A 19,332-nucleotide genomic window follows, 5' to 3' on the forward strand; every position below is an offset into this window, starting at 1 on the left:
CCAATGAATGTATACAGTCTCTTTTGATATGCTAAAAACTGACAAGATTCTCTAATGTTGGTGTTGTTCCCAAGGTCCACAAAAACATTTGATTCAATGATGATATAACATTCTGCAGGACAGTTATATAGCTATAATTATAAATTCTTACACTGCATCATTAATCTGGTACCCCTTCTAATAAGAACTCTTACCACTACTTATTTTGAAATAATATTGAAAAATCAGAATTAAAATGGCATTTTTTTCTATATTCCATCTTAAGACAGTGTGCTAAAAATCAACTTGGCTGTGAATTTTGGAAAAATCCTAGCCACAGGTCATAACGTTCCTGTACGCCAAGATAACTTGGCTGAGAAATACTGAATAAGATTCAGACGTATAGGAGGAAACTCTTCCTTTGGCACAAAATTGGCTGCACAAGAAAATGAAAGAGGAAATCATCAATTAAGAAAAGCCATTTTCTTGTTTACTAAAATAGAGCTTGTTCCCCAAATGGGGTTGATATATTCAAAATCTAAGTATGCCAGGGCACATCCACCACGCCTCTGCCCAGGATCCTGCCTGGCCCTCCATTCCACTGGAGTGGAACTTAGCTCTTACAGACCCAGTGCCTACCTCTGTCACCTGCTCTCTGCCTTCCCCTCCTCTCCTTCCCTTCCATTCACTCTGCTCCAGCCCCTCTGGCCAGTGGGCTGTTCTTGGAAGAAGCTGAGCGAAATCCTACTTTGGATCTGGCCTTGGCATCAGTGGCTCTCTGCCTGGGTATTCTTTCCCTCGACATCCATACTTAATCTAACACTTATTCAAATGTCACCCTCGCATTGAGGTCTACTGAACAGCCTTACTTAAAGCTGTAACTTGTACCCCATCCTCCCATATCTGAACCTCCTTGGCCTGCTCTACTTTTTCCTTCATAATAGTTATCACCTAACATCACACATAATTACTTGTGATGTTTATTGTCTACCTCCTTGTTAGAACATAAGTTCCAGCAGGCAGGGATCCTTGTTTTGTTCACCATTGGACCCCAAGGTGAATTGGAGGTCTAGGTTCCTAAAGACCTAGAATAATACCTGGCAACAAACAATATTTGTTGAATCAATTAAAGACATCTTTAAAAGAAAATTCAGCTGGAGAGTGTGCCATGGATGGCATTTAACTGAGTATCTAGAAGAAGTATATGAGCTATAGTCTTATGTCAATGTTTTGATAATGTGGATCAATGTTATTGATTCATTGATTGAACAAACACTTATCAGTCATAGACTGTGTGTCAGCACTGTCTGGGGACCCAAGGGAGAGAATATGTATTCCCTGTCTTAGTGAATGTGAAGACCAGCAGCAGCTGGGAGGGCACCCAACCCGTCTTACTAGGGGGTGTTCAGGAAAGACAGGGCATCAAACTGAGATCTGGGGCAAGAGGGGGCTGGAGGAAGGGCTGGAAGAAGGTGCAGAAGTCATTCCAGGTGAAGGAGGCAGCGTGTTCAAAGGTCTGGCCTGCTGTGGTTCCTGCTTACTCCCAATCCTCTGCTGTGGCATTTGGACTTTACCCTGAGAGCAGCAAGGAGTCATAGAAACATTGAAATAGAGTCTAACACAGACAGATTTACATCTTAGAACACTATATCCTGATTCTCAAGGTGTGTTAAATACACATTTAATGAGTGCTTACTAGAATCAAAATGCTCTTTCTTTGTGCTTTGGAGGAAATTAGAATGGTCTGTCTAGGGAGGAAATTTTAAACTATATTGGCAAAATTATATGTCTTAAACATAAGTAGAGGTATTGAAAAAGTGTAGTTTTCCCCAAGTTTACTACCAATGTGTTTGCATTGGAAACGATATCAAAATATTGTGACATTTAATGAATTATTTTTCTTTTGTTTTTCCTAAATGCTTAAATAATTTAAAGAAAGTTTTCTTAGTTCTTAAAATTAAAAACTAAAAAAAAAGTTCAAAGGCTGATGGAGAAGGAACACATTTACCACTTTACAATGTTGGAAAACTTTGTTTTTGCTTCAGAAATGTGCCACAGAAGTTGATAGGTATTCTGAAAGCATATTTGACACCCGTGACAAGACTTTACAAAGAGGTAAAGTTCTGTTCTTTATAAGCTCCTGGTCTTTTCTGCCTGGGAAGGATAACCAGCCTGTCGTTGATGTCCTATCCTGCACAGGTGTAGGTGAAGTTACCTCAAATGCTGCATTCTCCATATATCCCATGGTGTCCTGAGGCTCCAGTAGTGGCCACAATAAAAAAAATTTCTGGGGCAGAATATCCTTCTATGACCTTATTCCACCTTTCTGAAGTTAAAGGATCCCTAGTCACTTCTGGGATTTCCTATCAGAGAGTTGGGGATTGTGGGGAGATGAAAAGCATTTCCAGAAGAGTTTATGTTGCTTGAGGTTAGATTTTTATGTTCTTAATTGGATATATCTGTTCAAAGTCTGTCAAATTCAAAACAGTGCTATTGACTCTACAGAGAGATTTTTATCATGTACCTCCATCAGAACTTCCTTATGAATAAGAAATAAGACTTTGAATAAGACTTTATAAATAATTATTTGAGCTCTCTTTTTGTGATTCTGGCATGTGTTCCAAGACCACCAAGTAATTGTCCAGTTTTCAGCAGACCCATATACTGAGTGTCCTACAAGCTGAACTCAATTCTGACACTATCTACCTGGAGATAGTAACACATCCCACAGGTGAAGAGTTTAATCTTCAGCTCCTACCACTTCCATTCTCAGAGGTCGGTGGGTGGGGCCAAAAGGTCCAACCTTCCAGTCACTTGGTCTTTCAGCTTCTTTCAGAGAAACTCAATCTAAGCCACTTCATTAACTGAAACTCGGGTGTGTTCCAAAAGACACTCCCATCTCTCGGGCAATTCCAAGGATTTTAGATCTGTCAGAAACCGGGGACAAAGACCAAATATATTTTTTATTATGTTATTGAATTATTCTCTTGTTTTATAGCAGAGATAAGAGGAGGAGCTCTAGAGCCAGACTACCAGGGTCCAAACCAGGTGCTGCAACTAGATTTGTGACCTTAGGCCAAGTTACTTAACCTCTTTTTGCCTTGGTTTCTCCTCTTCGGTAAAATGGAGCTAACAACAGTGATGAGGTTCAGGATGTGCTACACAAAATATGTCACTTTGGCCTATGACGTATCTTCAACTGAAGGAATTTAAAAGACAGCAGAAGCAGGAAGGTCACTCTGACCTCCCCGCCCTCGCCCTTCTTCCCTAAACAGGTTGTAAAATTCTCAATGGAAAATGCCTTCCCTCTACCAGGAGGAAGGAAGACATTCTTATCACTAGAGTCCTTTGGGAATCAGGGGCAAGAAATCTATACAAACAAACCTTGTTAAATTAGACCTGTTCTTCCTAGTTATTTCTTCACCACTTATTATCCCTACCCAAGCCCCTTTGTCAATTCTTCACAAATTTATGGATGTCTAAAAAGTATAAAATCTGCCCGCCCTGGTCACTTCTTCAGATCTAGTGAAGGCACCCATGTACAGTGTAAAAATAGAATCAGACTTGTATGTTTTTCTCCTATTAATCTGTCTTTGCCAGTTACATTTTCTGACCCAGCCATGGACCCTAAGAGGGTCGAGGAATTTTTCCTCCTTTTAAGAGTCTATACCTCATAGTATTGCAATATATGGAAGCCCTGGGAATAGTGCCCTTACAGGGTGAGAACTTTATAAATATTAACTATCATTATCTACCAAGCCTTGCATTGTCTCACAGCGCTTTGAAGTCAGGATTAAAAAACTCCCTGAAAAGAATCCAAAAAAGAATCAAGGTGTGTATATGTCTAACTGAATCACTATGTTATAGAACAGAAATTATCACAACATTGCAAATCAACTGTACTTCGGTAAAATTTCTACAAAAAATGAAAAAATTCCCAGAAATAACACCAACTCCAGAATTAATGTCACATTGAACAATTGGTCATCTCCTATTTTAACTTATTTAAACATCTTATTGCAACATCTTAACCCACATTAAGGTGTTAGAACTGTTAAAAGATCAATGGAAGCCAATGGAAAGTGTTAAGAGCTGATCTGAGCAAAAATCAATTTGAATTAGGCAGACAGGAGCTAAGGGAGAGACTTTTACAGAGAAGATGCAGAAGCGAGGCAAGGACATTATTTGACTCTGGTGCATGCATTTGCCTTATTTGGAAAAGCCTAGCTGCCTGTTTGTGGTGGGTGGCCCTTAGGTTCCAAGATCTTCACCTTGAGGGATGGACAGCCTAAGGTTTTGGTTTCCCATGTATGTAAGCTGCTAAGGCATTAGAGCCACTTCAGTGTAATGACCTCTTTGTTTAATTAATTGAACAAAACAAATGCAGCAGTCAAGGATGCCGCTGAACTAACAGAATAGAACTCAGACGCACAAACCTGTCCCACAGCCACATCAGCCTAAGCATCCCTCCCCAAAGGGCCTTACAGAAGAAGCATTGGAATCCGTGGTGCAAATGACAAGAGCAAGCAAGAATTACCATACTATCAAAATGGAATCCTTTACCCTTAGTCTGACTTAACTTGAAACAGTAAATTTTCCTTTCTTCAGATATTGAGGTTCATGTTTGGAATTCTGCAGGAAGGATTAACTTGATAAACCAGGAATTGCTGCTCATATCCAGGAAATGGAAGAAAGAAAGCTTTTGGTGGGGGTGGGGGTGGGGGTATTTTTCCATCCTTTTAACAATCACACAACTATGCTCATGATTGGAAACATACGTTCTTCTTTGCAGACTTTAGCCCTGAAAATAGAAAAATTTAAATTGATGCATTTCTACCTACTTCATCAAACATTTATTGAGGAACTATTATGTCTCAGGCACTGTTCTGGGCACTGAAAAGGAGCACTGGAAAAGTCTGCGCACTCAAAAAGCATTGCGAAGGGTATGTATTGCACAACGTATACATAATGGAGTATAGACATTGCAGAGGGGAGACTAAGAGAAAACAAATGAGTAAAATACATTATGTGACAAAAAGAAAACCCATTAAATAGAGTGGTCAGGGAAGACCTCACCATGAAGACAACGTTTAGCAAAGACCTCAAGCAGATTAAGAGTTTTTCTAGGGGAAGAGCATAGTAGGCAAAGGACCCCGAGGCACAAAAGCACTGAGCAAGTGTGGAGCAAGTGTGGTGCATTTGAGGCACAGCAACAGGGCTAGTCTGGCTGAAACAAGGCAGGGTGTAACCCGATGTAAACTTAGAGGCATAAGGATCCTAGAGGAGAGCACGTAAATCATACAGGAGCTTAGGCTACTCTCAAGATTTCAGCTTTTAGTCTGGATAATGGGAAAACCTGTGGAGCTTTGAGAAGAGGAATGACACAACCTTACTTACCTCTTAAAGAAAAGTATGTCTATTGTGTTGAAAATAAAGGTGACAAGGTAGCCCAGGTAACAGGCTATTTCTGTAATTCAGGTATGAGTTAATGGTGCCTTTGATTATGCTCTTAATGACAGTAGTAAGAAATGGATGGATTGTGGACATTTTGGGATGTATAATCAACAGGATTTGCAAATGGATGGAATGTGAGGTGTAAAACTGAGAGAGAAATCCAGAATGACCCCAAGGTTTTCAGACCAAACAACCAAAAGTCTGGAGTTGCCATTTGCTGGGACAGGGAACCCACTGGGATAATCAGGTGTGGAGAGATGGAATTAGACAAGCAACATTAGACATGTTAAGTTTGAAACACCTATTTACGAGCTATCTAAGCAGAACATGAAATAAACAGTTGGCTCCCGATTCCTCTGTGTCCTGAATATAATCCTTACAGCTAAGCACGTCTATAGTACTGAGACATATGTGAATTGCTACTTGATATCAAACATACTTATGAACTTCTATAAGAAATTTGGAACCTCATCACCGCTCTCAGAGGAAGTAAAATTTATATGCTTATAAGGAGTAGAAAGAATCCCAAATAGAGGTTAACTCGGCATACAGCAGCTGCAACAGGCACCAAAGGGTCAAACAGAGCAGGTTTAACAGCAGTTAGATCTCAAATAGGTAATGGTTTTTAGGGTCTCCACACTCTTTGGAACTAAGTATAAATTGGTTTGAGTTTCAAGCACACGGGAAAACAGTGTTTCCTGTGCCAGATAGGTATTTTTGCACAAAACTCGTTCGAAACGCCTCAGCTCGAATACTCAAACTGCGATTGACCTCTGTTAGGGATGGCGAGAGCACCAAGAAGTGGAATGCAAGAATCGGAAAAAGAAATGTAGACGTAAATTTGGAGCAACAGGAAATGACAGCAAGGAACTCTCAGGAAACACAAAACTTAGAGGTTAAAACCCCATATACCTGCTGGAGAAAGGATGGTAACAGGGATGGGTACAGCCGGCCTCAGCGCCCCGCGCATGCGCATACATGCACAATAACAGGAAGTGGTGGGGGCTGCGGTGGTCCATCAGCTGGGCACGGGTTTCCTCAGAAAGGGTGTTGAGGGGCTCTTTGTTGCTGCACAAGACTGGGAGCACAGAGCAGTCAGGTCTTGCCTGATTTCCAGATAAGCTAGAAATCTAAATCTTTACGTGAAATCTCCTAATTTTTAAATGTTGGCATTTAGTTCGCATTTCCAAACAGCACTATGTAAGCCAAACCAAATGTATCTGAAAGCTGCTTGTGGTTTTTAGGCCCCCGCTTTGCAACTTCTAACATTTCCATTTCCATACAAATAGTTGTAATTGTTGACCAAACTGAGCCATTAAATTCTAACATAGTTTTGACAATTATTTCTCCTTCACAGGAGGAACCATTCTTTTATTGGTATGACCTGGAGTTTCTGTTTCAATATGACATCCTAATATTCAAATACAAAAGAGTAAAACTAAGGTGGTAATGACTTCTCATGTTTTCAGGGTGTTGAAAAATGAAAGTTATTGACTTGGTTACTATCTTTGCACAAATCTTCTCAAACTGAAGTGGACATTAAGGCGGATGCAGAATAAGGCAGTCATGCCCTGCCGCTTCCAAAATAGGTTGGTATTTTTCAAGATCCTCCTGGAATATTATTTTTTAAGGATGTTCAGCTTCAGGAATTATATAGGCTGATGGGAAAGGACTGCTTCGGACTGAAATGAACAAGTGAAGGGAGAGATTTTCATTACGATTAGGCCAGTCTTCATAGTCTCTCCTATAAATCATTTTCTCAATCATGCTATATAGCAATTTCCATTAAGAAGCAAGCATATTGGATGCGTGAACAGCTTTGGGGGACCGCAGAAACTCCAATTGTTCGGATCTGGATAAGAGGCTGGGATAACCTAAGTAGGCGGCTGGCCAGTGCTCAGGTGCTGCGAGTCGAAAAAGATCTGAGAAGAGTTCTATCTTCCAGGAAACTTTCCTAAAAGACTCTTGCTCTGTAGTGACTTCATTTCTACTTATAGATTTGGGAGGAGGGGAAGATCTTCATTTTTTTCCTCTAAAATAATTGAGAAAGCAGATATCCCCAGAATGGGTAAGTCTTAAAACTCCTACCAGCTAACACCTTACGTGAGAGAGCGATTTAAAAAAAAGAACTTTCTCCCCCCAACAGGGGCAGAGAGCTGAGAGAGCAAGAGAAAGAAGTAATGACAGAGGCTTCAGAAGTCTGGAAAGGAGATGAACTGAAGGTGTGAGGGTGTCACTTAATTGTCTAGTGCAGCTCCAATTCCCAGGAGAGCAAGGGTGCAGATGGAGACTTTTGTCACTTGTCATGTGGTCTCATCTGTGGCAAGTCAAAATGTTCTCAGGTTTTTTTGAGGAATTTTTTTAATTTTTATTTTTTTTAAAAAAGATCTGTCACTCCTGATGAAAAACGACTTAGAATTTAGAGAGGAACGGCCATGCTAGTTAATTTCACCCACAATTCCGTTTTTGTACAGAATCCCAGATGCCTTCAGGAAAACATTTAATGACCAGGCAAAAAGATGTGTGCAAACTAGGGAGGAAAAAGCAAAGTTGGAAGAGCTTGCTCAAGGGGAAGCTGTCGAATTTATCTTTATCGTACCTGTAAATGGAGCGGGTCTTACTTTGCAAACTTTGGAAAGATTTGCTGACATAGAGCTAAGAAGGGGTAAGCCTGAGGTCAGAAGCTGCTGTGGAAAATGTGACCCTTCTCACAAATAAGGAAGTTCTCTGCTGTGGGCTCTGGAGGAGATGCCTGCCAGCCTTTGTTTGCTCAGTGATTTCTTTGACACTTTGTAAAACCCTGTAGGATTTCAGGATATTAGTGCTTCTCCAGACTTACTCTTCATAAATGGTCCTTTTAAACACTGTTGGCTACCAGTTAGCTTCACGTGAAACTCCTTTTATAAAATAAAAGGGGGAGGGGGAAGGGAGGACTCTTTTCCCTCACCTTATCAGGTTAGACCCTTTTTAGAGGGTCGTTGTATTGTTTTATTCTTATGAAATAACTGTGGGTTATTTCATGGATGTTTAGTCATCTAATGCGATCTGTGTCCCCAGCCCACACTAGATTTAGATCAAGAGGTTCGTACAGCAAAAGATCATGTTGACTTTTTATTTCTCAAGGAGGAAAAACCCAAATACCATGTGATAGACATTTTTTGTTGTTTCAAAGGTCTGAAATCGTAGGGGTTTTTTTTTTGTTTTTGTCTTTTTAGGGCCGCACCCGCAGTATATGAAGGTTCCCAGACTAGGGGTCTAATCAGAGCTATAGCTGCTGGCCTACACCACAGCCACAGCAATGCCAGATCCAAGCCACGTCTGCAACCCACACCACAGCTCACAGCAACACCAAATCCTTAACCCACTGAGCGAGCGCAGGGATGGAAACCGCAACCTCATGGTTCCTAGTCAGATTTGCCTCTGCTGCACCACGACGGGAACTCCTGAAATAGTAGGTTCTTGATGTTGGATAATCTTTCTCTACTAGGTTAGTTCAAGATTTCCATTTACAAATAGGATGATACCTGACTGAAGTGCATCAGAGATGGTAATTCTCTACCAGTGCACATAATTGATACGGCATTTCCGTGCATCAGCCCCCTGGGTCTTGGCTTCATCTTTTCCCAGATGCTGTCTTAATAGCTCAGTAGTTAGAGGAAGCAATTCTGTTCAACTGAGATAGGCACACAAGGGAAGGCAAAATCTGGGCCAAGCTGGGAAACGGCACCATGGAAACAGACCTAAAGCAGAAGAGGAAGAGGCCCCAGACGCTGCTTGGGTTGAGCATGCTGATGGCAGGACTTCTACAGAGGGGATTTCTCTGCTTTTCCACTGCCCAGAAGTCCCAGCAGGGAAGCGAAGGTGACACTGTTAGGTCAGAAGAAACTGTGTAGGCGGCATCCATGCCCCACAGCCACCTGCAGTCTGAGAAATAGCTGCCATCTCCCTCTTAAGCTGTTCTGGGTAAGAGTGAGCTTTCATCAGATTTCCCCACATCCAAATCTGTTCACTCTATTACTAACAAGTCTCTGAACCATTGAAAGCCTCGGTTTCCTGGTCTCTGAAATCAGGATCATGATATTTTGGTTTCACTGGATTGTGCAAGGACCTAAGGAGATGGTTCAGGCAAAACACTCAGCACAGAGCTTGACCCATTGGTCCAAGAGAAAGCAATCGAGGAATTCTTTTCTCTAATGTGGGTGTTAGGTGACACTTTTGGCAGGTTCCTCACACACTGTGGATTAGGCAAAGAGGAAAGCATTGGTAGGAGGGGATAGAGAAGGGGAATCAGAGCGCTGGTGGGGAACACCAGTCAGAGGGGGAACAGGGAAAGCTCTAAACGGAAAGAGGCAGACAGAGCAGCAGAAAGAACCCTTAGATGAGGCAAGTCCCAGGCACACTGGCATGCATTGTAAAAAAATCATTGGATTCACGCATTGTGGTTCTACTAGCGTGTTTTGTTTTCTCTCATTTACCTCCTGCTCGGCCTCCCTTCATACATTTTATCATGCCCCCCTTATAAAAAATTCTATAAAGTTTCTCCCCACGTGTCCTTTCTGACTGCTCCTCTTTTTCCACGTTTTTTTTCCCTCTTCATTCTTACCAGTACCTCCATTATGCTTTATTTCTCTTTTGCTGTTTTTTTGGTGGTGTTTTTAAGCATTGCCAGCTACCTTATTTTTTGTCCTTCCCAGTTCATGAGAAAACTATTTTTTCTTTCTCCAAAGAGTAATCCCCTGCTTACTGACCACTTCAACGCCCTCTTACTCTCCTCTTTATATCCGTTATTATCTGCCCACCGGTGGTTCATTCTTTCTTGGCTAATTTTTATTTCTGCCAGCTGGAGATGCTGATCAAGGACCAGTCACTTGCACATGTGCTAAATGCAAGTGTGTTCTCACTGGCCTTTAGATTTTCTGCATCTCCAAACCTTCATTAGAGAATGCTGCTGTGTGAACTGTGGCTCTGCCAGTTATCACCTCGTGTGAGATCACTAACAAGCACGATGCATCGTCTCCACTAATTAAAGCAGCTTTTCTTCAAGCATAGAGTATGAAAGTGTTAAAAAACTGTCCAGGACTATTTTAACAGCTACTCAAATTATCCAATCACTAAAAATGATTTCTCTTGCTTTTGCCAAGCTAACTGAAGACAAAAGTGGGTTTCTGGTTTAGACAATCCACTGGTTATTTATACCACCTTAATGAGCTAGAGCATGGTCAACTCAGACTTCAACCTGAATAAGAGCATAGATATGTGTAAGCATATGATTTAATGGAAGACTATTCCCCAAGCATCTAGAGTGGTCTAGATTCCACCATGGGAAGGCCTTGTTGGTAGAGGGAACCCACTTCTACTGCTATAGACTCTTTTCCATTGGCTTGAGGCAGAAAGGCTGATTTGCTACAACAGGGTAAACAAGACATAGTTTACTTGTCTTTGGGTGTTTTGTGAATCCAGCAGTCAATTCTTTAATTCTGGTCTTTAATCAAGACTAGACTCAAGTCTTTGTTGGGGAAGCCACAACGAAAACATGTCCCCAAAGTGCCAGCATATCAAGTCTTGCCCATTAGGTGGCGTGTGCTTTTAGGGCATTGATTCCTTCATCTCTGAAATGGAGGAAGTTTTATCATTTGGTCTGGGGAGTAAAAATTTACTACTAGTTGACAAACCTGGGTTCTAACACTAGTGCTTCCCTTCCGCATACCCATGGCTCTGGGCATACCACTGCTCTGTTCATCTCACGGTTCTCAACCATTACATAAGTTTGCCTTGGGTTAGTGGTTACTGAGAATAAGCAGAGAGCCGAATGATCAAGTAAATATGAGAAACTTCCTTGAAAACTTCGTATTATGCATGAAACGTTACTGACACCAATAAGGACATTGGGGTCATCATGGTGGTGATCTGGTCAGATCTCCACCTAGAGCTGAAAGCAGCAACCACACAGACTCTAGAGCCAGGGTACTTGCCTTGTCATGGCTTAGCTGTGGGACCTTGGGCAAGTTAGTTAACCTGTTACTAAACTGTGTTCCCTTCCCGCTGCAGAGGGGGCATTTATAGAATGAGGTATAAAGCTGAAGGGTAGTTTGAGGCGTGGGGAGCATGGAGAAAGGTGATTGGAAAAAGTCGCAGTAATTGTTCATCACTGTCATACACAGGTGCAACTATGCTACAGCCTCTGCAAACTTGGAGATGCTTAGCTTGATTTAAGGATGGCGTTTTTGGCCCTCTGAGGTCAAAAGGTCATGACTCGCACATGCCCAGTTGGAGGGTCAGGGGTCCTAGCCAATCCTAACCAGCTCATCTCTAATTAGACACAGCCAACTTCAAGTCCCTGGACAACAACTCAGGCAAACATCTTATTGGCTACTGCTGCTTGGAATACATGTCAGCAAGGTCTTATAACAACCTTGATTAGTGAAGGCAGTTGAAATCATTTTAACTGATAGTTGCCCATGATTTCATCTCTATGCTTAAGTTTCTTCATCTCTAAAATGGAACTAATTACAGTTCCTACCATGCAAGATGGTTGTAGAATTACATGAGTTCACAAGGGTAAAGTTCTTAGATACCACCTGGACATGGTGCTTATATTCAAGGATTAGCTATTATTTTGAGGGTGGTCAGACAGCTCACGTCTCTTTGGGAGGGCCCCTCAGCCTTTGTTCCCCTGCTACATTCTTTCCATATAATCCAGGTCCAGTAACCCCTCAGAACCCGCATCAATCTAGCATCTTTGGCTTTCCCTGATGTGTGGGGCTATAATGAACCAGACTCTTCTGAACTTTCCCTATATCAGAGGAAATGAAACCAAATCTCCGAGAGAGACCAAAAGTTGTATCTCAGGACTTGGTTTAGGGGCGCCTGGAGTTACAGGGTCCAAAGATGTAGGAACAGCCCATACCTCCAAGGTGCAAGGGCCCTTAATGTTTAGGGCCACTTAGTGAGCTGAGGTGAGGCATGGATCATTTCATATCCTGTTGAAATGAGTGTCCCTCTCCATCTCTTCATAATACCTCTTTAAAAGCAAGATAATAAAGGGGGGGGGTTGTCTTCAGTTTTTGCATTTTATTTTAACAACATGTACTCCTTGTTGGAATTTAAGCCTTTTGTAACCAACATCAGACAGGAGCCCGTGGATCAGTCCTCTCCATAGTGGAGACATCAGTTAATAAAACTGGGCTCCAGAGCACACTATTTGCTCTTGATTTGTAATACCTCATTTTCTCCTTGAGTGATTGATAAATCTGGTCTGCAGACCACTGAGAAAGGTGGGGGACTCTTTTTGGATTCCAAGCTCTCCTGACCTGTGATTTCCTAATTATATCTCACTTCTAGCAGGTCATTTTAAGGAGCTTCATTGCAAAATGCCTAGATAAGCAGCTTTAAGAATTGTGTATGCCCCTGAAACCCAGAGGTGGCAAGGAGGACATCTGGCCCTCCCATTCCTTCTGGCCTCTCCTTGTTTCAAAGGTCCCTCTTTTGGGCTCCAGAGAGATCATGATACTAAGCAATATCTGCTCCCACCTCCATGCAGCACCACCCCCAGCTAACTCCAAACTGGTTGTTTCTCTCACTATTCCTTCCCCACTCCAGTCTCTCTAATACTCTATAGCCAAGTTAAGCTACATGCCTTGCTTAGCACTTTCCTCAGGTGAGCTCACTGCTCAGAAATCTCCAGTGGTCCCATGTGTCCATCCACACCCAGTGGAAGCCCTTCTCTCCAGCTGCCACTGCAGCCCATGAACTGGGTCACTCTGCTGCCCACCATCTTGTTTTCTGTCCTCCCCAGTTCTGGTCTGTACTCTAAGGGCTGCTGCTTCTGCTGTGCTTCTTCCCGCTTCTCTGCTTTCCCTCACATCATTTTCTTAGCCAAGAGTGCTTTTTCTTCTGCTAAGTCTGCCCATTTTCTGAGGCCCAGATCAAAGTCTACCTTCTCTAGGAATTCCATTCTGACTCCTCCAACAAACACAGATTCTCCCAGCCCTCTAAGGGATATAGGGTATCTAGATCCCATAACCCACACTGTACAGAACTTATATATATGTTACCCTCTGTATCTGTTAGGATCTGGCAGAAAAGCATGGCTCAGAGTTCTATTAAAAGACTACATTTAAGAGTATGGGTGGGGTGAAGAGAAATCAGTAAGGGAGAACAAAGCACTGGAGAGCTAGCAAATGCAGGAAACTCATTACCACCAGTAGGCGTGAAGGGGCAAGGGGACTGAATGGTGTCCCAACTCCAAGCAGTAGCTGTAGGAAAGGGCTATCTGACAGGAGCTGTGGTCAAGGCACCTGCCTCATCTGTGGCAAACTAGCATGGGGGAGAGCCAGGGAGGTCAAGAGTTTGACCTCATTGTCCTCGAACCCTTGATTCTCTTTCCAGGATCTTCCATTGGGTGAAATCCAACAGAAAGCCAGTGGGTGTGGGAGCCCATTGATGCTGACTGTAGAGCCCCCGGTGGCACAGAGCATAGTGGGGAAGAGTGTAGACCTGAGGGACAGATGGAAAACATGTAACACCTGCTCTTTACCATGGAGTCGAAAGGCTTCTCAGGGTGTGAGGGTTCTCCTAGTGTAGACTCAAAGCTGGAGAACAGAGACCATGGCTTGTGTTTGATCTTTACCTTCCACAGTGCTTAGTTCCATGTACATTAGGAAAGGTGTGAAAATGCATATACATTGAGATTGTATAAAAAAGTGGGGGAGGGATGGTGTTGGTTGTAACCTTCCACACTTTATTTGATGTCTTTTCAAGCTTCTAAGCCTTTCTTTTCCAACTCACTCAAAGTCAAATCCAAATTCTTTAACATGACCCAGATTCCAGCTGTCTCTGTGACTTTCCAGGTCTTGCCCACTCCACTGCTCTGGCCAGCTGCCCTTTTGCCCTTTTGCCATGGCCCAGATATGTTTCCACTTCAGGGCCTTTGCATCTGCTGGGCACTCTGCCTGGAGATTTCCACATGCTTTTTACTTCTTTCAAGTCTGCTAAAATGTTACCTTATCAGAGAGGCCTTCAATGATGACCCTAAATAGTAGCCATCTCCCATCTCTCCCTATCCTCTTATATCACTTCATCTTCCATATGGTACTTATCACTCTCAGACATGTGATATACGAATAGTTCATTACTTGTTAGTCTCCTTGCACTAGCACACAAGCTCCATGGAACAAGGATGTTATTTGCATTGCTCCAAATACCAAGATCAATGACTGACGTGTAGTAGGAGCTTGAAAATTGATTATATACATACAGATGTAGCCTTTCCCCCACGAATCACAAGTACAGCATTCCTAGGAAAGCTTTCCTAAGCTGAAATGGTGTAAAGTGAAGAAGCCATTACCTTAGGATACACTTTGCTAATGACTGTGCAGAATGGATCTAGATAAAACACAGATTCTCATAGACAAGTTCAAAGCTATGGTGGCTTGATGCTGAGATGCAGTTCTAGGGAAAGAGCTTGATGGTTCCACTCTCGCTGCTTGGGGTATGTACTGCCTCTATATAAGGACTCGCTGTAAAACAAAAGATGAACGCTATTTTTGCTTTTTGCCTCTTTGTTTTTTTGGTAAAAGTGAACATCTTCTTCAGATTTCTTTTGGTTAGCCAACTCAAGTACTCATGTAGGTCTTTTAGAAAAGCACAGCGGTGTTCCTTTTCTAAGTATTTTCATTGCTTATAAGTTTGAGTGTAGATATTTGCCCTTAGCCCATTCTTGTCTGAAATAAATTTGGTTCCATTTAGTTTGTTTTTATTGAGTCTGTGCTAAGGCAAGCCAGGAGCAGTGCCCAGTGCAGCTCTCACAGTGCTCATGGAACAGACCTCTCCTCCCCATTCCCCCATTTTTAGCTTCTAGATGGCTTTTCTTTTAGTTGGAGTGTCACCAAAGATCCCAAGACCTGGAACACGGATCCAGTGCCCTACTCTTGTCTGGGTAGCAGAAATGCACCACTGTTTCTCTTAGAGCAAACTTCCTAATAGAGAGTTGTGCTTAGAGTTCCTGAGCTACTTTTACGTGTTCATTCCTCACCAGGTTCAGGGCCCAGCATGATTCCTGGTGCTCTGGAGCCAGCCTGTTTCTGGCTGGTTGCTCCCAGTACAGCCTGGTGGGCTGTCTCCTGGGGGTTGACTCCACTAGCGAGTGCTCTGTGAGTTGAGACAGCAGCGCAAGAGGCCTTGGCCTGGGGGCCTGCTGCTGGGGGCCCTACCTAGCAGTGGCGCTCCTATCCCTTTGAAGCTCCAATGCACACTGGGCATTGCTCTGCTGGCATTTATCTGGGGGGTGTCAAAGGTAGGGCAGAGTCCTGCTGAACCCACTGCCTGCATCAGGATATAGCTTTCTCTTTTCTCCACTCACTGCTTTTTTTAACATTAACTCTGTCCTTGGCAGGCAGTTGGAAAAAGCAGATGAACTAACCCCAAGAAATGCTGGACAATATCTTCAGCCTTTCCAGATAGATACCTAGCTCACCTTAGGGGACAAATGCACTCTCTTCCACTCAGAGTTAAGGAAACTGGCCCTGTGAGAACTCTGACAAAACACCACTAACCTGCCCAGACACTTCAGATCACCACCTCTCTAGTGGTATAGAAATTTCTTCCTGATTTCCACACCAGCAGTGGCCAGCGAGGCAAATGCAACTACCCAGTGGCCATTTGGCTATGACATCCGTGCCCCCTACATTTGATGAGGTTACATTCCTGGATTTCAGGCCATCGGGTTTTAACATTCTTCTCTACATGGTTCTGGACCTTGGGGAAGGACCCATGGAAGGTACCATCAGGAAATGATGTTTTAAGGGGAGCTAGGCCCAACATAGCCTCAGGCAGTTCTGTGGTACCCTACATGAGTCAGTTCCTTCGTAATTGACCTTGTTGCTTTAAAAGATCTTGTGCCATGTTTTCCCATTGCCATAGCCAGTAATGTTTCAGGGAATTCTCATTCTGATTGTATCACCATATTCCTAAACTTAGGAAGATAGTGGTGCATCTCTCTCCTGGCCACTTTGAGCTTCCTTTATTCCCAATTGCTTATGCTTCTCCCATGCTTTCTTCTGCTTGGTGCCTCTGCATATCCTGTTCTCCCATCTAGAATGTCCTAGCCCTACTTGCCTGACTGGCGACCCCCCAGTATCTTTAACATGACAGCACTTTTGAGGCCAGTCACCACTTGGTTCGCTCTTGGGTGCCACCCCTGTGCCTCATGCATGCTTTGCTTTCTGTCCCATAACGTCATCAAATGTCCTGTCTCCCCTACTGGACTGTGATTCTTAATAACCATGACCAGAGCCAAGGATTATTTATTTAAAGGGGCAGCCCCAGAACAAACAGTGCGGAAAATATGTTAGGTGCTTACTGTTTATTGCTTAAAAGACTGAGGTCCTAACAGATTACCAGACTGAAGCCTCGCCTACTACATCTGATGATTCATCCTAACCCCTAGGCCTCGCACATACTAAATTCTCTGTAAATGTTTCTGGGATAAAGAGATTAAATGAGTGAACACATTTTGAAACCGGAAATTTTCTTTGTTCATTTCCAATTTTCTCGATGATCTGTACTTTTCCCAGTGAAAAATGGACTTCTACAAGACTCCATTCTGAGTTGCCCAAAGTTTCTCTCTAATCCTGCCACATCCTGCCTGCCTACTTGGGATTTAAATCTAGGTTTTACAAACATTCAGCACAGGTGGAGTTTTTACAATGGCCAAAAATCAAAGAGCAGGCTCTTACTCACTGAATGGAGCCCCCTAACTAACATCAGCATGACTCTGGTCCAGTTATGAGTTGTGATGATTAAATATGATACTATTTATGAAAGGGTTCTAAACAGAGATTAATGTGTAATTAATAATGATGCAGTCAAATAATAAAACTTGAGGGTAATAAACTCTAGGGTTTACTCAGGTCATCTCTTTGAAAACTCGGGGAGTGCATTTGTACATCTTCCTATGTGACATTAATACAGGTAGAAGTCATCAATATTTAACAGCATGAGAGAAATCCAAGCAATTGTAAATACTAATTTAGAGGTCAGCAGGAATATGATTTTGAAAGGTAAACCATTTATAATTAAAATAGCTTAAAGCTATTAGGTTAATTGCAAATTTTCCTTGAGCTAAGAAAACTAAAAATGAAAAATAAAAAAATTAAAACTGTATTTGTCATATCATAAAACGATACACTAGGAAAAGTTCTCTAAACATGTAGTTTTTCTTTTGACTAAAGTTAATGATTCTTTGTGTTGCTTTGCAAAAAAAAAAAAGTCAGTGCTCCTTTTCCTCATGTTTAATGTGGAAATTAATATTACCAATTTAGATTTCACAAACTATGACTTCCAGTGGTTAGTGTTTTTCTTATTGATGAAAAAGCAGTAGCATATTTAGCTTTTCTATTGAAGTGTGGTAAGAATAAGTGAAAAGCGGCACTAGGTTATATTAAAATTGAATTTTTGACTTCCCATTTTTCATTTGAACATCCGTTTTATGGAAGGCTCATTAAGAAAAAGAAAACAGTACAAAAATAATTGTTTTGAAAGGGAAAGAAGGAAAAGAGGTGTGAAGTTTCTTAAGAAGCCTAGGTGGTGTTAAAAGAGAGCAGAGTGAGCCTGAGTTAGAAAATGAGTTCTAGCTTCAACTCTGCTACTAAGTAATCCTTTTTCTTTTAGTTAATTCTGAACATTGAGTATGTTTCCCCAAGTGCCTTTGAATGTCTTAGCTTCTGATGACAAACAAAGGGGAATATTTCCTGCTGGGACCAGAGCAGATCATAATTCTTTTTTATAAAGGCTTATTATTGGATTGACAGTTCCACTGTGTCTCTATTAGGAGAAGGCAGCAAGAGGATTTTTTAGAGGGACATGTCAAGAGGCACAATTCTTCTCTTTGCCGCCTATTCCCTCTGCAAATACACCCTATACTTGTTCCCCCTGATAGAGCTTTGCAGACTCTGAGAGGGTCACACTGTAACTTTGAAACATTCATTTGGGGGCATTTGTATAAAGCTGAGTGTGATCTTGCTGGGAGGTTGTTATGACAATTTGCAAACAGTAGAGGCGATGGGACTCCGCAGGAGGTGGCCCGGTTGTGATTTGAGTCTATACTAGCTTCTGCCTGCACACTTGGTCCAGCCAGGGGCCCTAGGATACATAAGACAGATGATAATGGACCCAGGTCCCCAGAACTTCAGAAATCTGGCACCTCTCAAAAAGCGCAAGGCAAGGAGTGTTGCAGCTCCGTCATCAGGGATTGCCTGACCTCCTCTACCCCTTTTGAAGTGACAAAAACCTGTGACCTTTGGATAAAGGCGCGTGTCATGTATGACAGAGGCGGGTTCGAGATGCGCAAGCAGTTTTTCAGTCTGCAAGGGTAAGAGGCTGTATATGGCAAATGAAGAGGACGGGGAAATTCTCTGCGTGTCTTGTCTGGGAAGAGGAAAAAGACTTGGATGTAAAGAATTAAAGGTGTCTCTCAGGAAGGTGTGTCTCTCCCATGGGCAACGCAGGGGAAAGACTCTGAGTAGTGAGGAAATGGGAGGTGTCTCTGATGTTTATTTTTGCCTAGCAACCCACAGCCAACTGCTTCCCCGGCAGCCGTCCACACGCGCCTCTCAACCTCCCCTTGTCCTAGCGACTGGAGAGCGGTCACTCGGTGTCAGTAAATCGGGGAGGGAGTGTGTGTGGTAGAGGTGGAGGTGGGAGGTGCAGCCCTCTCCTCGGCCCACTTTCGGGGTCACCAGGCTAAGGCAAGGCCCTCCATCGGGCTGGGTTTACCTTACCGAGGTGACCCTCGCACAATTAAGTTATGTACATGATGACTTGTGGGAAGGGGGTGGTTAAGCCACTGGGACCGGGAAGGCGGGGGTGGGGGGGCAGTATTGTTTGTGAGCGGCCTTTTAA

The sequence above is a fragment of the Sus scrofa genome, chromosome 5 (assembly GCF_000003025.6).
Source record: "Sus scrofa isolate TJ Tabasco breed Duroc chromosome 5, Sscrofa11.1, whole genome shotgun sequence".
NCBI lineage: Eukaryota > Metazoa > Chordata > Mammalia > Artiodactyla > Suidae > Sus > Sus scrofa.